The sequence below is a fragment of the Poecile atricapillus genome, chromosome W (genome assembly GCF_030490865.1).
Source record: "Poecile atricapillus isolate bPoeAtr1 chromosome W, bPoeAtr1.hap1, whole genome shotgun sequence".
In the NCBI taxonomy this organism is placed as follows: Eukaryota; Metazoa; Chordata; class Aves; order Passeriformes; family Paridae; genus Poecile; species Poecile atricapillus.
In genome coordinates this window covers 2,651,195-2,670,775 of record NC_081288.1, presented here as the reverse complement: position 1 = coordinate 2,670,775, position 19,581 = coordinate 2,651,195, and the positions used below count along the sequence as shown (strand labels likewise).

The 19,581-nt window shown below is 40.3% G+C and overlaps 1 protein-coding gene across 3 annotated transcripts in view; it reads right to left on the bottom strand.

The window, feature by feature from the left end:
- Positions 1-19,581, bottom strand: part of LOC131591482 (MICOS complex subunit MIC19-like) — a 124,221-nt gene that overhangs the window by 69,254 nt on the left and 35,386 nt on the right. The window lies entirely within an intron of this gene.

The following is a 19,581-nucleotide window of genomic DNA, read 5'->3' as shown; positions in this document are numbered from 1 at the left end:
TTTCACTCCAATTGTGTTAAATTATTATCTTTCATGTGGACAACCATTACAGGGATGACACCCAAACGATCAGGGAAGGTCATGTAAAAGGAAATTAAAGACAGGAACAATGATTATGGACAGAAGGTTCAGTTTGATGAAGCTCATTCTCTGAAATTATTCCTTATCTGAGCCCCCCATCAGCACTCACTAGTTCAAGTTACAGCCTGGTCTCCTCTAAGAAATTTTTATTATTAACTGCAGCTCTTAATATTAACTTTGCTGAGGTAAAAACAAGCTGATCGAGACGTGTTTTTGAAATTGAAGTGCCACTACAGGTCGTGCTGAAAAATAGAATGACGGAAGAAATTCTGTGTACAAAAGATCTTTGCCAACCGCTGAGTTAAAGAGCTTGAGAAAGATGCAATTTCAGGTAATTCTGTGCATTTTTAAGGACTGGAAAAAAAGCATTAAGGTAAAGAAATCCTCCAGATACACAAAATGTATTCCTGCAGGTGTGGAGTTATTTGTGGGCACGTTAAAAATTAACCCAAAAATAAAATACCTGTGCTGGGAAAAGAGGGATTCCATGGAGTGATTGGTGCAGGGCTGGAATTGCTAAACTGTCATCCAGAGGTTTGAGTTGTCCATGAAACCAGCCAAAATTATATTTTTTTTTAAAAAATTACATCTTTAAAACTACTCTTTTCAAGTACTAAATATTACTGGTCTAAGTCATGTTCATTCTCTCTTTATTACACTCAATTTGAATTTCTTAAGGAAAAAAATATTTTCAACAATAAAGAACGGCTAAAATATCCCTAGCTGTAAATATGTAACTCAATACTGGTTATATTCTGCTTATTTTCACATCCTCTAGCTTGAAAACCACTTCCCCCATAAGCAGAAAAAGAAATAAAAGATAACTAATGAAGGAAAAAAATCTCTATTTGCTTTCTGAACTATTTTTTCTCTCAAAGCTTGTCAGTTTGTAGCCCCTCAAAGCCTTCTCTGACTAAAGATATTAATGAAGAATTCTGGAAATTAAAGCTGGAATGTTGCTGCACTGCAGGGATTTGCCACATGGGGGATCCCAAAGTGAATGGACTTGAAAGGAAGTCGGGGGGGAAAAAGCCATGAGATGATGACATGGAAAAGATGGAAAATTCAGGGTTTACATTTAAAAAAGGACAAATCCAACCAGATGTATATAAACATGGAAATGTGCTGTTCACTAAGCAGATTTAGAAAAATATCCTCTTTTTCCCCCTCCTCTGAAGCCAGAATTATACAGGTGAATTACTCCTAGCAGTATAAAATGATAAAAATTCCATCATTTTATTTATTTTCAGTATTCATCTTCTATTTTGCAGAGATGTCAACTCAAAAATGAATTATCCATCTGTAAATGCATCCCTACACACCAATAGATGCATGGGCATTAGCACACTATCAAATCTCTATTTCCTGCTTAATATTTTCACTATTATTCCAAGAATTCACACTTATTCACACCTAGGAGTAAGCCTGAGGTCTAAACCAAACCACATTTCATTCCTTCAGTAAATCAAATTTTGTTTCACTTCACTGCTATGGATGTGAGGATGGGAAGGAGGAAGAGGTTTTTGCTGGAACTGAAACTGGTACCAATAATTTGGGCATTAATTTGTACTTTTTGTATTCCCAACACCTTTAACATCCCTTAGACTTCAGCAGATCTCAGCACGCAGGTGGCAGCTGCTCTCAAAGAGAAAAATACATGAAAAGGCCACGTTTAAAAACATTTACTGTCCCAGGGAAGTGATAGAAGATACGGATAAAAATCCCATTTGTTCATCATTATATGTCAATGCCTGTTTATTTTACTTTGTTACCAGTTTGGAAGGAGGTCAGTACTTGATAAAAACTGCACTACTCTAAATGGTATTTTAAAAAAGATTTTAGATCAAAGCCTCAGAACAATTCAGTTACAGAATCATTGAATCACTCAGGTTGCAAAAGCCTTCTGAGATGGAGTCCAACCATTCCCAGCACTGCCAAGGCCATCAGTGTCCCTTGTCCCCAAGGGCCACATCCACAGAGCTCTGAAATCCCTCCAGGGATGGGGATTCCACAGCTGTGGAAAATTTGGATCCCTCTGAGATCATCAAGTGAGCCATGTCCCCAAGTGCCACATCTTCAAGTTGTTTAAATCCCTCCAGGGATGGGAATTCCATCTCTGCCAGGGTGGGCAGCCCTTTCCATGAAGGAATTTTCCCAATTTCCAAACCTCCCCTGGCCCAGCCTGAGGCCGTTCCCTCTCCTCCTGTCCCCGTTCCCTGGGATAAGATCCCAAATCCCCCCCGGCTGTCCCCTCCTGGCAGGGAGTTGTGCAGAGCCAGAAATTCCCCCTGATCCCCCTTTTCTCCAGGCTGAGCCCCTTTCCCAGCTCCCTCAGTACCTCCAGACCCTTCCCAGCTCCATTCCCTGGACACTCTCCAGTCCCTCAAGGTCCTTCCCGAGCTGAGGAGCTCAGAATTGGACACAGCACTCGAGGTGTCCCTCAGCAGCACCAGCCCAGGGGACAGTCCCTTCCCTCATCCTGCTGGCCACCCCATTCCTGCTAAAATCCCGGCGCCATCGGCCTCCTGCCCACCTGGGCACACCTGGGGATGTCCAGCTGCTCTCACCAGCACTCCCAGGGCCTTTCCCAGCTTTCCAACCCCTCTGCCCAGCCTGGAGCATCCCATGGGCTTGGTGTGACCCAAGTGCAGGAGGAGCAGCAGCCCCAGGCCCCACCTCATTCCCCCAGCTGCTGCTCCAGTCACATCCACAAACTCCAAGATAGGAATTTTGTGGCTCCACGAATCAGTATCACAAAGCTGATCCCAAATAAACTCTGGCTGCTGCACCAGACCAGACCCAACCCAAAAATACAACTCCCCAGAGCAGGCTCATGGTAAAAAGCAACAAAATTCCCAAAATTCCCGCTTTAGACCGAGCTTAGTCCTTGCCTAGGAGTCATTAAAGCTCCACACAAAGCTGCAGACCATGGCAGATGTTAATTCCACATCCTCTGCTCTGAAGGCAGCCCAAGCCTTCCCTAAGCTCATACTGCTGATTAGATTTAGGCTGAGCTTGTACTGGTCTCCCTCTCTCTGTTCTAACACTCAGTTGTCGTGGTACACTGGATTTCAACAATACAAGGACTGCTTTTTTTCTCATTTAACAGCAAAATTTCACATACATCTTCACACCATAAATTGCTACTGTGTTCTACCCCAGGAAAAAAAAAATAAATTCTGTGAATAGTGTGAGATAATGTACTTAATTATATATTTAACTTGCAAAAGTCCTTTGAGAGCCCCAAAGATAGAATTCATTCTATGGAAGCTCTCTTTATTAATAAAAGTACTTATACCAATTACTTTGAACTTCTATAGACAGTGCCTTATTTCAAACTATTTTAATCAATCCTCACAAAATCTCTTGGCAACGGCCTGCAGAAGTACACAGAGGCAAGGGAGCTGTGGTGCTTCAGTGGAGCTACCAATTCTTTATGTTTATTATTCATCCTTACTATGCTTTTTAATTAATCACACAAAATAAAACCAATGTGGTTTGCCAGCCTCCAAGTTCTCCTTTATTAAAAAAGTGATTACATCCAGTAATCTGGAGTTAATATTAGAAAGGCTTAGAGAATTTTCCAGTCTGTACTACTCACAAAGTAACTAATCATTGCAGGAGATTTAAATTAATTTGGGTCAAATGAGATTCAACATCATTTTCCAGGTGCAGCTGCTCCCTCTGCAAAGGTTACTGATCCCAGAGTTCCAGGGCTGTTCGTGGCTACCCAGCAGTGAGGGAATCACTGAGGATTAGCTCAAACCATTCATTGCAACTTTTCCAGCAAAGGGAAAACTCCCAAAGCAAATCAGGGAAATGTTTGCATCAATGGCTGCTGGGCCAGGGGGTGAGGGACACTCGGCTCCTGTGAGGGGAACGGGAGGTGTCACCCTGAGAATCAGACATTTCGATATTTTTTTTTAAATTTTTAGCCCCTTTCTCAAGAAAGTAACTATAAACAGAGGTGTTTATACATTCCATTAAAGATTTGCTTTTTGATGGACGTCTCTCACGGCCAGTGTGGTTGGGAAGGTGGTGACCTGGCTATCCAATCCCTGGTCATTGTCAAAAATCTGTAAAAACTGAAAAGACAAAATAAACCTTCTTCTTCTTCTTTCATCTCACTTCAAGCTGTGTCTGTGTGAATCATTTCATGTCCATCAGTGACAGGGAGGAGCTGCTGGAGGCCTTCATTTCCTGATATTCCTGGGTGGAGCAGGTGCTGGCCAGAGCCCGAAGTCTGTCCAGTCAGGAAATGAGAGGGATGAGCCAGCGATTGACTCCTCATTTCAGCTCCTACCCTCTGATGCTCTGCCTGCCAATAATCCTGAATTATGGGCAGTGGGATAGGATTTCCTCTGGAGCCAGAATGGGAGAGCTGGGGGTTTCCAGCCTGGAAAAAAGAATGATCCAGGGAGAGCTCAGAGCCCCTGCCAGGAGAGCTGGAGAGGGACTGGGGACAAGGCCTGGAGGGACAGGACACAGGGAATGGCTTCCACTGCCAGAGGGCAGGGATGGATGGGATCTGGGGAAGGAATTCCTGGCTGGGCTGGAATTCCCAGAGCAGCTGTGGCTGCCCCTGGATCCCTGGAATGTCCAAGGCCAGGCTGGACAGGGCTGGGAGCAGCCTGGGACAGTGGGAGGTGTCCCTGCCATGGCAGGAGTGGGAATGGATGGGATTTAAGGTCCCTTCCCACCCAAAGCATTGCAGCATTCTCTGTATGAACATTTATTCTCTGTAATCAGGGGGATGGAATGGGACAAGCTTTAAAAATCCCTCCTAATCCAAACCACCCTGTGATTCTATGATTTATATTTTATGGAATCATTAACACATTTTACACAAGAAATAAGAAATGTCTTAAAAGCACGAAATCATCTCTTCAACAGAAGTTACTTATCATAAATACCAAAAAAGCTTTGTTTTACAAGCACCCATTTTATCTCCTACTGAGATCAAGTAATCTCAGCCCGGCTGCCGGGGTTATTCCGCCTTTTTTATTCCATCTTTGGAGGCAGACCCAGCTTGAGAACGATGAGCAGTGCCAGATTCTCTCCAGCTCATGTTAAGCTAAGCCCAGGCTGGTGTCCATTAGCAGAAAAGTGGGATTGCTGGGGCAGAGCTGGGCTGGTGCTGGGAGCTCTGTGATTTAGTGAAATCACCAGCAACTGCTCACACAGTAATTAAACCATAAAGGGCAGACCTGAAAGCTTCAGCCTTTTGAAAGCAATAACCATCAGAATTCCCAGCACCAGCAGAACGATTCCCATCTCAGATCATCAGTGCTGGCTGTGCTATCATTCACTCCCTTCCCCTGGCTTCACCCCCAGCTCTGTTCCTGGCTGCTCGCTCTAAATGCCCAACCCTCACCACATCTGCAGCTATTTCTCATCACGAGATGGGGATAAAGTTTTAGCATCACTATTTATTCATTCCCAGCCTGGCTGCCACCAGGAAACAAAAAAAAAAACAACCCACCATGTGAAGTCAAATAAAACTTGAAAGACTGGCCAATTGTTTTCTTCCCATTTTTTACACCAAAGGCTGCATTAGCTAAATTTCACGATTCCCCTAAGTGCCTTTAAAATTACAAGCAATTTCGACTGTGATTCACTTTCATGCAGACTCTGACTGCATGCAATTTTTTCCCCCCATCTCAATTATATCTTAATATTATGGGGGCTGAAATGCATTAAATAAATCATATTTCATAGTAAAGCAATAATACTTACATGCATTTTAGAAGAAATCGCCCTGCGTTATAAATGTATTTATAATGTCATTACCTTGTTTTCCACATTGACTGAAATATTAGACAGCAGCCACTGCTCTGAGCCACGGATGGAAGCTTTTAGCAAACCTTATGTTTATTCTGCTCTGGTAATTAGCTGGTTTAGTTAATATAATACAACGTTTACAAACAGCAATTTATCCAATATACAAACTCGCTCCTGTAATTAGTGAAACATTGTTATTGATTAAGATTTAATATGGCTGTTGCTGTTTCTGCAATGTTCTACACAAAGGGAACCATCACTAATTTGTCCGAGGACAGTTCCCCAGTCAAAGTCATCTCCTGGCAGAGGACCATGAATTTCATTATCTAGAAGACATTTTCTGCAATATTCTGCCCAGGTTTAAGCGGCTTTAAAGGAACAGGTAACACCAAAGAGAAATGTAAGATATAATTACACACCCACTTTCTCACAGAGACCAAAACTACTCGATTATTCCTTTAATGCTAAACACATTGAAGGTGACATTTCTGTTATAAAGATGCACTAAATCTACACAAAAATACTTTGAAGAACACACACAAAACCCAAAAATCTCCGCCATCATCTAAAATTCAGCACTATGAAGGTATTAAACACAAATATCAAGTGTTTTATCAGTACTATCAGTGAAATAATGAGCACTGGAACAGGGGTGAAGTCCCCATCTTTAAATGGATTTAAAACCATGTGGAGGTGGCACTTGGGGACGTGGCCAGTGGTGGCCTTGGCAGTGCTGGGAATGGTTGGACTGGAGGATCTTAAGGATTTTTCCAACCCAACTGATTGTGTTTTGTGTAGCAGTATAAACATGAGAATTCATTTGTCAAAAAGCAGATTCTTTTGGGAAATATTTGTAGTCTTCACAAGAAAATAAGAAGCTGATGTTATCTCATTTCTAGGTTAAGGATGAACTCCCAGTAGCAACAATGGAATTGTAATTTCTATTAATGGCACTCTGGATTCATCCTTAAATCCAGCACTGTTCCCCCCAAGCTGAATCAGTTCTGGACACTTCCACTGCATCACTCACTGGATTAAGCAGTTCCCATTTAGGAAAATCACATTTTATACTTTCATTAGCAAAAGGAAATCAGGCAGCTCTAAGTGAAGGCCAATTTCAGCCTTTGAGGTTTTCACATCAGGCACCACACTTCAGGAAAACACAGCACTAACACACTCAGAAGCACCAAAACACTCAATAAATAAACAGAACTAGTTCTCCACTCAGACATTTCTCTACGATCTTGAAAAATTCAGTCAGCTTTTCAATTCCACGTTTTAAAAAATGCTGCTGTCCAAAAGACTTCAGCTTTGTTGTTTGGGCTTTTTTTTAATCTCCAGGCATGTTTTATTTTTACAATGCTATTTTGTTTGAGGGTTTTTCACTAAGAAAAAATGAAGACATTTTCACTGGCAAAGCAATGGGCTTATTTAAGAACACAAAAAACTCTCAAAACCTTCCTGTATACTTGAGAAAATGTATGAATTGTCTAAAAGTTCAGTATAAAGTAGAAAAATTATCAATATTCTGGTCTGGGAAGAGAGACATCCTCTTAACATTACATGAGGTGTTTAGACACTGCTGGAAATTACAGAAATAACCAACAAAAATTAGAATATTAAATAAAAGGAGCAAAATTATATATAGACAATACATATGTACCCTGCTTAAGCAGGTGACATCCCTGCCTAAAGCAGGGAGGTGGAATTAAATCATATTTAGGGTCCCTTCCAACCCAAATAATTCTATAATATATTTTAAATCCATTCTAGATACTTGTGGAACTCAGAGCAAGACTCAGGGACTCACTTTTGAATATATTCTTACCATTTAACCCAGTTCCAGCCACAAAATGACCAGGGGAATACTGCAGGAACGAGGTTTCTCTTACACAGAAAGTCATGAAAATGATGATATCCATGAAAATGCTCCGCAAATGTCGACTTTTATCATCTTTGCTACAGAAAGGAGCAGGCTGAGCATAAATTATTTATGATGTGTAACAGTTTAATGGAGTATAAAATAGCTTTTTTTCTTCTCACGAGTAGTACAAGCCCTGATTTTTTTTTGTTGTTGTCAGCTCCACACTCGGCGATGTGCTCGACCCATTTACAGCTGTGACATGCAACAATTTGTAAAATTGTTCTATAGAAACTCTAACTTAAAGGAACGACTTACACAAGCTATTTATTACTCTCTTAAAGTGCTATCACAGCATCCTGCCAAGAACACAGCAGGAAATTCCAGGAAAGCACAGGCAGCTCCTCCAGAAATTTAGGGAAGCCCTTGAATGAGAACCTGCAGCACAAAACCAAAACCTCTCTGTGGGAAGGGGCTCTAAATCCACTTCCATTCCCCTGTGGCCACATCCAGAATTAATCCTGCAGGACGTGCCCCAAGCCCCAGGAATGCAGGAACAAGCAGAAATTTGGGATTCCTCATGGAGCCAAAGGGATTTTAAGGCCAAAGAGTTAAAACCTTCAATTAACAGAACTATGGAGCATACAATAGATTCCAAAGGAAAAAAGGAGCCCAGTGTAAAACCCCTGACTCCCCACAGCCTTATTAATTATTAATTATTATAAAAATTATTAAAAGAAAAAAAAAATTAAGTTCTGATAGGGAATCCTGGAGTGATTTGGGTTAGAAGGGACCTCTGGGATCATTTAATTCCAACCCCTTGCCATGGGCAGGGACACCTTCCACTGTCCCAGGCTGCTCCAAGCCCTGTCCAACCTGGCCTTGGACATTTCCAGGGATCCAGGGGCAGCCACAGCTTCTCTGGGAATTCTGTGCCAGGGCCTCCCAGCCACATCACATAAAACTGCTTCCAATTCTGTCCAATCTAAATCCATCCTCTTTCAATTTCAAACCACTGCTCCTTGTCCTGTCACACAGGATGTTTCTGATTTATAATCAGCAGCTCTTGTGTGCCATGGATGTGGGTGCCATGATAATATTTACATCTTTTCTGTGAACATCACCTCAATTATTTAAGTTGTCTACACAGGAAGACAACCAGAAGCCCTCAAGCCAGAGAGGCATTTACAGAGACACGGACACTTCTTCAGGAAAATCCATTTCATCAGAAAGCTGGCATCTGAAACAGCTCAGATTGCATCCTGAAAGCATCTGTTTTTCTTTAATATTAAAGAGATCTGAGGGTGAAAAGTTCTGGCACAGCTGACGACACCTGTAACCACCTGAAATGTAGGCAGGGAAAATGTTCCTCTCTTTGGCAATGACTGTGCAGGAATATTTAGGATGAAAGCTTTATAGCCAGGCCTCTACACAGGAAAAAAAACAACTAAATACTAAACTTTTAAGGCAGCATAAACTGGAGATTCACCTAATTAGTTTTGTTCCTCTGTATAATTAACCATCACACCCTTGAAACCAAATGTGAACAGTAAATCTGACTTTAAAACCATCTCTTTTCCTTACAAATTATGATCAGACTTGCACTGAAAACTACTTGGAAAAGAAATAGTTGTCTCCTTACTGTTCCACCAGTACAAAAACCTTGTGTCACCCTCTCCATAAAATAAAATTACTTTCCATTCATTTTCCACTCCACAGACCCTCGAGCTACAGTTCCAGAAGCACGAGAGAGAGTTAAAGATGCTCCACGCTTCATCTCCACCTTTTCTGAGAGCCTAAGCCAAATTCATTTCATCCACGTCAAAAAGAGAGAAAACCCTTCACTAATAATAAATAGAATTTCATTTTCTTCTGCTGAGAAATTTCAGCATTCATGGAGTTTCCAAGGAATCTGGTTAGAGCCAGCAGAGAGGTGCCCACCATGACGGTTTCAGGGCATTTCCTCCTTTTTATTTCCAATAAAGTCAAATTTAACTTAACCATGTCCATTAGACCCTGGGGAAAAAGAAAATAAAATAGAAAAAGGGAGCCCAGAGATCTCCAGAGCTTTGTAGAACACAGAAAGTCCTCCCAGGAATGCAGGGATTATAGGGAATTCTGCTTGCAATTATTCCTTCCACCAACTCTGCAACATTGCAGCATCGGGCAAGAGAGGCCAAGAGGACAAAAAACCTCCCAGGCATCAGAGAAAAGAGGCAGAAGTTTGTCCTGAAGATAAGAACAAAAGGATGTTGTGGTTCTTCCATAAGGAGAGGGGAAAAAGGGGGAGAGTTGGAGAAAAATAAAGCAAAAATTAAGAACCGGTGTGAACAAGGGCAGGAGGAACTGGCAGGGATGGAAATAAACAGATTTGAGAACAAAGTGGGGTACTGGGAAAAATTTAGACAGAAATACGTCCAATAAAACAATTTAAAAGCAGAATTTATGAAAGAAATAGTCACATTTAAAAAGAATTAAAACTCAGATATGAGCCTACTCAAAACCAGCACCGAGTCACAATTCCAACAGTAAAAATTACTTTTTGTTTTCAGGACAACTTGGAAAGGTTAAAGAATGTCCTGGGTTAGTCTAGCAGTCCCCATGGAAAAAGAGTTATTTCACTCTCCCCAATATCTAAAATATGATATGAACTTATCTGGACTTCGGGAAGATGAAGAGAAGGAAAATTTGTTTTTTAAAACAGAAAAAAAGTACTGTGAAGCAAGCAGCACCAAAACAACAAAACACAGCAAAATCACGATTTCAGGAGTTATTTAATGCGATATTTCTTCTCTGGTGAACTTCAGCTCTGAACTTTGTATTTCTCTAATCTTTAAATCTCACTTATTTACCACCTTTACCCATTCTCAGGCACAGAACTGTCAGCACTCTGAACAGAAAATTACAAACAGCTTTTTCCATGATATTCCACATCCAATTCACCCTCACGGGGAAATATTTTTCCCTAACCTCCACTCCAAACCTACTCTCTGTCAGCTCAGTGTCACCTGCAGATGTGCTGAGGGTCAATATCCCCTTATTTTCCTCAAGGTCAAGTCTGTTCTTAGAAAAATTTGAAATTAACTTTCCATACCCATCAAAGGTTGCTATTTTTGTGCCGTGCATTCCCTCACTCGCAGGTAGTGGGTTCAAAGAATGATTTGCTCAAGTTCAGTATCTTTTTCCTACATCATTGCTTTGAAAAGGAATAACTACAAGGGTTTGGGGTTTTTTCTTGTGCTTCAAACAGGCAGATAAAAGTGAGCAGGAAAATTAAAATATGACATGAGTTCCTAGGATGTAAAACAAAGATCCAGCTGACCTCTTTATCTGAGCACTTCTTAGACGTCCCTTTATGAAGGCAGAAACAACCCCCACTAATTATTCTTCTTTCCAGAGCATTAAAAGAAAACCTGATAGTTATTCCACAGAAGTATTTCCTCACTCCAAAATACGATGCACATGAAGCCACTGTTGTGAGTCTGCTGGCATGACTTGAATATTTGGGATATTTGAGTATTTCAGTTGCTTTACACGGTGGGAATGACTCGTTATCGCTGCCCACAATAATTCTCTTCCCTCCCAGAAGATTTCCAAGCAGCTCTCTGGCTCCAAAGGCAGGAACCACCCAGCAAAAGGGTGCAGAAGTCCCTCACTGAGTTCTTCACAGGCTTAAAGACTTAAATAAACTTTGAAAGTCAACCTGTAACCTCCAAAATGACTTTAATTGTTGAAATTCACGCTCACACTCTTCATGCTCCACACTCCAACACTTCACTGAGCCCGAAACGCTCACCTGAACCCCAAACCCCTTTCTCAAAGTCATGGATTTTTGTCTTTATGGATTTGAAATGCCCTGATTTTGGAATGCCAGCATTCAAGGTGTGTTAATGACTCGGAATTGTGACAGCTGCTGTAGAAACCAGCCCTTGGCTCCAGCACAGCCCCATTAAGCATCCATCAGAAACTACTCTGCATTTGCTCATTTATTACTCCTGCATGGCCCAAGGGGGGAAAAGGGGGAACAGCAAGACTTTCTTCCTCTGAAGCAAAATCATAAGCCACTTACTTATCCTAATGTCACGATTCCCACTGTTTATCTGCATGATAATTAGGAAAATGAGAAGTAATGAGGTTTATTTATTTATTTATAAGCGTGATTTGAATTCAAATATCTCTAAAAAAATAGATACCGCAGTATCTTATTATGTTATCACAGGGGTGGATTTTCCAAACTCAACTAAATTACTGAAAGTAATGAGACAAGAAATATTATTATCTTCTTTTGCTTCACCCCAAATTTACATTGACAAATTTCTCCCATATCACTCCTGTGTGAAATTTTTTACAGCACTGACAGCTGAAAGCCATTTCTGCTTTCAAAATTAAAGTTTTGTTGGCTACCCATTGAAATCAGGTTTTGTGTCAAGTGGGCGGTGCCTCTTTGTCTTTAAATCTTTACATTACTTACGTTATTCAAAGTTTATTTTTGTTTTCCAGATTCCCCAAACACCCAACTGTACACACAAACACCATCAGCATGATGTTGAATTTCCAGCTCCAAACTCCCCTGCACTTTGCAGGGCTGAGTGCAATTAAAGACCCTCAGCCTTAAGAGGATTGGGCTATCAGGAGAATAATTCTTAGTACTGAACTAAAAGGATGTTTTAACATCCCAAATTTATTAAGCCTTAAACTCTTCCTTTCTTTAAAAAAAAAAAGGAGGCAGAGTAGTTTTTCCTCCAGGCACATCACGGTACAGTTACCACAGAACAGATCATATAACACTCGATAGGACTGAAAAATTTCTTAAAATTTGCAAAAATACCCCTAAAATCTACAGACTTCACCATGACATTCCACTTTTTGCCTCATCCTCTCCCTGAAATATCCTTTTTAATTGTTTGTGTACAATATTTTAGCTATATTGGCACCTATTGCTACAGCACTTGAGCACCTCAATATATTCCAGACAGACAATGATATGAAAAGATATTAAAAAGATATTTAAAAACCCCTTAAACACCTTAAAACCTTTTATCTTAGAAAAGACATTTTAAAAACAAAAAAAACTTAAATTACATCTAAAAATGACTTTCCTCAGGTTCTTCTCCAAGCTGCGCAAACCAAGTGAGCTCAGCCACTGCGGAAAGCAGCAGTAAAACAAACCGCGTGATTTCCACACCTCTGTCCCCCAAAACACCTAAATCTGGCAATTCCACCCAAAATGAGGACAACCAGAGCACTGGAAAGGGAATATATCCCTACCCAAAACCAGGTTGATCTGAGAGCAAGGAAATATTGACTAGAAGTCAGAGTAGGAGAGGCTCAGGCGATTGTTTTGGTGAGCGGAGGAGCCGCGGCCGCGTCGCGCTCCGGTGTCGAAGGAACGCGTTTTAATCCCTGGCGTGCGTTTGTAGCGTGTCATGTACAAGGACAAGCCTTGACAAGGCTCTGATGTGGTTTTTGTTGTGTCACACAACTGGCAGGGTCTACACGCTCCAAAGGCCCACAAGTAATCAAAAGGAGCCTGGTTTGGAATATTTATACACCAAGAACGGGATTTAAAACGTTCCTCTCGTGCTCCCTCCAGGGCAGAAACGAGACTGGGCCCTGAAAGAGGGAAGGTGTGTGGAAAAAGGGATTATTAGCCTTATTTTTTGCCCATGCATGACAAGGAATGATGATATTCATTTGGGGAGATAGCACGGCAATTTTGTTACTGTTCAATAAAAAGGGAGTAGCACGAACAAATTGGTTAATGAATGAGGGAGGAGAGAGCAGAGTATTATGCAGTGAATCTATAAAAATGAACTCAATTTGAATTCAACCCAAAGAACAAATTGATGGAGCAGCAGGCTTTGTAAAGCACTAGATCTTCATCTGAATGCCGAAATAACACAGTGATTAATTTTGCTTCAGTCAAATATCTTGGGGTTTGCTATATAAGAATTAAAAAATAACATGCTTTAAATGCTGCTTGACTATCAAAACACATTCTCCATTCAAAAAGAAAGCTTAAAGAGAATAAATGTTCCTTCTCTGTACTTTACTTGCCTTCAAAATTCTCATTTTACCGTGGTTTTCCTGTCTGTCAAACTTTGACACCGAGGGGAAAAAAAAAAGCCATTAACTGTTACATAGAAAAATTATTAAAAAAATACATCTATAACATGTTGCCAAGTGAAATGCTGAAGGAAGGAGAAAATTATTTCTATTGTTCCACTGAAACAAATATCTTGAATGTCAGCATGGACGTTGTAAAGGGACAGAAGAGAGAGCCAGGAAAAGGCAACTTGTGGTTCCCAGACCCTTAATGGCAATTTCAGAGAGGAAATAAAACATTTATTTACCAGTTTATGTGACAAATCATACTGGGATTCCAACTGGCACCACCACAGGCTGCTTTAAATGATTTTTACCGTTTTCCTCTATCAAGGTGGAGGGAAAACTGTTCATTTATTAATTTTAGACATCAAATGGGCCTTCAGTTCTTCAAGGCCAGGTAAGAAAATCACTCATGATTTGTAAATAAGTGACAGGCAGCCCCTTTTCTTACTGGGGAGAAAATTATCAACTTTATTTGCCCAGCAAGAGCTTCTTGCTCACACAGTAGTTTCACATCACCTGTTTAAGAGCCCTTAAAAGACCTGAATTTCCATCCCAAACCTTTTAGTGCTGCAGTAGAAATGCCAAAAAAGAGGGAGAGGAAGAAGGAATGTGTGCCAGGAGAGGCATAAACCAAAGGAGCAATATTCTGTTTATTCCAAGGAATGTGAGTGCAGTCAGTGCAGTAGAATGTGTACATGCCAAATATGAATGTCTTGCTCTTTGTATCCCACTTCCTTCTCTAAAAATCAACCAAGAGATTATTTATTATTATTTATTTCCCCCAAAACAAAACACACAAAAAATGATAGATGCCATCCTCAATATTCCAAAACACCTTCTTCTTCCTGTCTTCTGTGTCAGGAACAACCAAACCCAGGTTCCTTTTGCCCACAGCAAAAAGAGCTTTTGCTGCAACGAAGCTGCTGCTTCTCAGCCATAAAAACATCACAAAGATAACCATGTGTACGGGACCAAATAAGATTTTATGAGTGAAACTCCCCAGATCTCTACATTCAATGAGGTTTCATGAAAAATTTCTACTTTCTAAATTATAAAACTGAGGAACAAGAGACAAAATAACTGTCAGTAGATTTAATTTTGTACCATTTGCTTCCCAAACCTTAAATCTCGTGTTCAAGTATCAGACTTCAGTATTTTACTGCCATAAATTGTGAATTACAGTCTCTGCTCGTGCTTACTTCTCCAAAAGCCCTCCCTGCACCAAGCAATCCTGTTTTGCCTCAGGCTGTGTAGTTTACCTCAAATTATTTCAGAATCATCTAAAAAGATTCATTTTTCTATTAAAATGATGAATGAGCTAAATGAGGTATGTAATAAATACTGCAGGTTTGTAAACAGACTTTTCTCCTGAGAACTAATGCCTTAACTCATTTAATTCTTCCCCCTGGTATCTCCTGGTGAAGTCATCCTTAAAATACGGTTTGTCCAGGCCTGGTTGGAAAAGAGCAGGAAGGGTCAGGATTTAATCTGTTTATGGAAAATAGGAAACGTCCTCATGACAAAATTAATGAATTGACGACAGGAAAAATAAATGCAGCCCCAAAGGGGAGGTCAGTGCCCAGCACAAACTGGGACCAGTCACCCCAGGGTGATGGGGAAAACACCAAACCAGTTCAGGCACAGAGGAGCAAAAGATTCCATTTTAATAACCTGTATTCAATTATGCTAACAGGTCAGATTTCCTCCTCACATAACTCAACACACTTCAGCTCTGATATGGCCAGGAATGTGTTTTGTCTATTGATTTCAGGGCTCAGAGAAGTAAAAGAACTTCACGTCTCAAATAGGATTTTGCTAGGGAAAAAAATATCCAATAATCTGATTATCACAGTGACCTAAAGTGCAAAAAAAAAAAGTGCTTTTTAATATAAAGATACTTCTACCACATTGATTTTTTTCTTTTTGAGCGAGGAATTTTTTGATGGAACTTCTTGTGCAGAAAATAATTTACAAAACAATGAGATTCCTCAGCACCAACAGATTTCACTCTCAAACAGGTGCTTCAATGAAAGCCTGGAACAACACATGGGCAAATAGATATAATTGCATTAGTATGGATACAGACTTCTAATGATAGCAATAATCAAATTTTAATGTTCTGGTTACAGCACATGAACAGAACAATATTTCTGTGCCTCTTCAAAGGGAAATGAGACTTTAATGTCATTGGCAGCTCAATAAAACCATTTTCTAACATACAGGCTCCTAATGACAACTCGTTTCAGTCCAGACAGAGGAGCAAATGTGTTCACAGTAAACTGCAGGTCATTATCAGGAGATGGAAATACAACAGGTCCTCTGCACTTTGGATAATATTGATTTTCTACCCCCTATTCTCCTCGTCTCACCCTGACTTTCAGAATGACTCAAGTGATGGAATATCAATAAACTATTTATGGCAAAGCCACCACATTGAAAGCCCAACTCAACTAGGCCCAATTTTTAGATTTGCAGCAAAAATCTTCAATAATAAATATGGCAGAGAAGAGGTCTAAGTGATAAAATATAACAAAAGTATTCTTGGAGCCATCATAAGGACCTACAGCCTCACCCTTTACTGCAGAGAACCACATCACCATCAAAATTCCTTATGGCTGGGCTGAAATAAAAGATTTTATTTATTCTGAAACCCTTTTTCAAGAGGGATGGGCAGGAAAAAAAATCATATCCACACTAAGAGTGTGTGGAAAAAAAGAAGTATTTTTAACCAGCTGCAATTCTTGACTTTGAGCACGTGATACACTTTGTCCTTTGGTGAAATCACAGAGATGCTTTGCAAATGTCACATCTCCAAAGTGAGGAAAGCTAAAGGCACAAAGCCACCTCCTTTGGTGGCAAGGCCAGCTCCAGCAGTTCTCATTCTGCCCCCCTGACAATTGCCCTCCAAGTATACCCCACAATTTCCTCGATGGAGATGGTTTTGGAGTTGGGAGAAAGCAGATTGGCTGCATTTGGAAAGGGCTTCAGGGTGGGTCTGTGAAGTGTTTTCCTCAGTTCATGTCTGTGCTGACATGACAGGAAAGGAGAATCACAGAGAAGAAAATGAAAGAATTCTTCACCCACCCCTGATGTACTGGGAGCCCTGAAACAGCTGAGGAAACAGCCCTGAAAACAGGGGGGGAAAGCAGAGGGGGAAAAAATGGTTAATCTTGGAATTACAGAATGGTTTGGGTTTGAAGGGATCTGAAAAATCATCTCATTCCACCCTCTGCCACGGGCAGGGACAGCTGCTGCTATCCCAGGCTGCTCCAAGCTCCATCCTTGGACACTTCAGGGATGGAGCAGCCACAGCTTCTCTGGGAAAACTCCCCACCCTCATTCTTCCCAGGCTCAGCTCGTTCCACGATCAAATATCCCAGAGACAGAGGTGAGGGAGAAGCCAGAGGAGATCCAAGACCTCCCCAGCACCTGGAGAACATCACTTTTCCAAGACACAACCCCAAATCTGTGGGATAAGGAAAGCCAGGCTGTGCCCAAAATACTCCCAGGCAGTGGAATTTAAAGGATTGCTAAAGGAATCGACAGCTGCCTTAATTTCTGCTGAGTTAAGCACTGAGAGTTGATTAAATCCTCACACTGACGCCACAAGGGATTTCCAGGGTTTGGATCAGGGTCTGGAAATTCCACTCTGAACAATAATTTCTACTTTTGCTGGCACAAATGTCAGAATTACTGCTTTGCAAACCTTTGAATCGCCCCAAAATCAGTTTTTGCAGGAGCTGACATCCCACCAGCCCCCCTGAACTGAGGGCACTTCCTGGGACACAGCACTGAAGTACTTCAGCTATTAACACATCATTTCATCCTTTTATTTCCCCTCATTTGTATAAAGAGCTAATTCTAACTTTTGGGATGTTAACACTCCAAATTTCTTCCTTCTGAGATTAGAAGCAGCAGCTGGTACTAAAATTCTCAAGAATGGGAAATATGACTTCATTTTACATCTATTTATTAAAACCTGAATTAGCACCGTTTACAAAGGAAAACTCAAATTCTTCTTTTCTCACCATAATTTCTTTTCCTTTGCAATATTTGAACAATTTAGCAGCAGCAAAGGAATTTATTTTGCTACTGACACTTCAGGAACATTTGTTTTTCTCCAAGAAGAGTCTGACAAATCAAATCTGGGCTCCATAAAACACAAACCTGCTGTAGCAGTTTACTAGAACACAGAATTCCTCACAGTACCTGACAAAGGATACAGAGAAATACATTTCTGATTTTGAATTCAGCTTTGATACAGGAAATAAATGCACAGGTAGGGGAAGCAAAGAAGCCAAAGAAATAAAATATGACCAATTACAGGAAAATAAAGGTGCTGACTTATAGGAAGGTGAGAATTACTCAATATTTTCATATTTAAGGAAACAAACAGACAAAAACCTTCTTGATATTTTGTAATCTTAAGAGTACACGCTTCGAAGAATGGACAAGCTGCAGTGGAAATGGCAAATCTGCAGTGGTGATAACAAACCTGCACCCAAGAACCACCAGATATTTCCAGATTTCACAGATGGAACCAGGAAAATTGATCAAAACCAAGATGACACAACTGCTAAGTTTGATATTCCGAAACAAGTGAAAATTAACCAGCAAAATAACTAAATCAAGCAGTTTCATATCCATAATAAGGAATTTCTCAAGCATTTGGCTGAAGAGAAATCCAGGTTGTCCTTCCCAAAATCACCACAACAGGGAGAGAAAGATTCAAACCCCCAGTAATTATGCAAATAATAGTCTCCATTATAAATCTTCACCTCCTCATTAGCTCCAGGCCACAAAACCCTTATCTCTCCCACACAATATTAAGAATTTAAGGATTTAAGGCATATAACTAAGGCTGTACCTTGGTCAAAATTCCTTTCAATTCTCCTCTGTTACCATGTTTTAAAATGACTTAATATGAAACATTTGTTTATAACACTGAAATTATTCTTCAACAATAACGTCACCACAGAGGTGAAAAAGAACCCAGAAATGGCAGGAAAAGATACCAACACTGAGGTGGAATTGGTTTGCTTCTAAATTGGGATTTGGAAAAATAACATCAACATCAGATTTGAACTCCCACAGCACAGATGAAGATTTTGCATATTGAAGTGATTGATTACTAAAATACCAACACATAAACCTTAAAAACTTTGGATTTTACTTCAGATTTAGAGGGCCCAACAAATATTTATGTTGCTGCTGCCGTAAGTAATTCCCATTTATTTTCATGGCAATGCTCACATTAAGTATTTTAAACTTTTTGCCTTGAAAATACCAATTTCCTTAAAATATACTTTAAATTTCCTTAAAATATACTCAAGTATATTTTTAAGGCATATTTCCACCTCAGTCAATAATGATTATTGTTAGAAAGAAGAGTCAATAGAGACTCACTACAGCAAGCAAACACTCTATAAAGGAAGTTATAAATCTGTCAGACATTTGAAATGGACTCAACTGTATAATGTCAGTTTTCTGAGGAAAACAGCCAACCCTATGTTCCAATTTCCTTCTCAGGAAGGTTTGATACATCAGCTTTAATGAGAGGTGATCCTTTTAAACAGAATTTTTCACTGAGCTGGTTCCAGAGTTGGAAACAAGCAGCAAAACTCCTTAAAAGAGGGATATTAGACCACAATAAAATGACACGCTGCTACCTAGACATGGAAAAAAACCGAAATAACGAGATCTGCTCTCTCCTCTTTTACCAACAGGCCTGAGGAGAGAGCTGCATG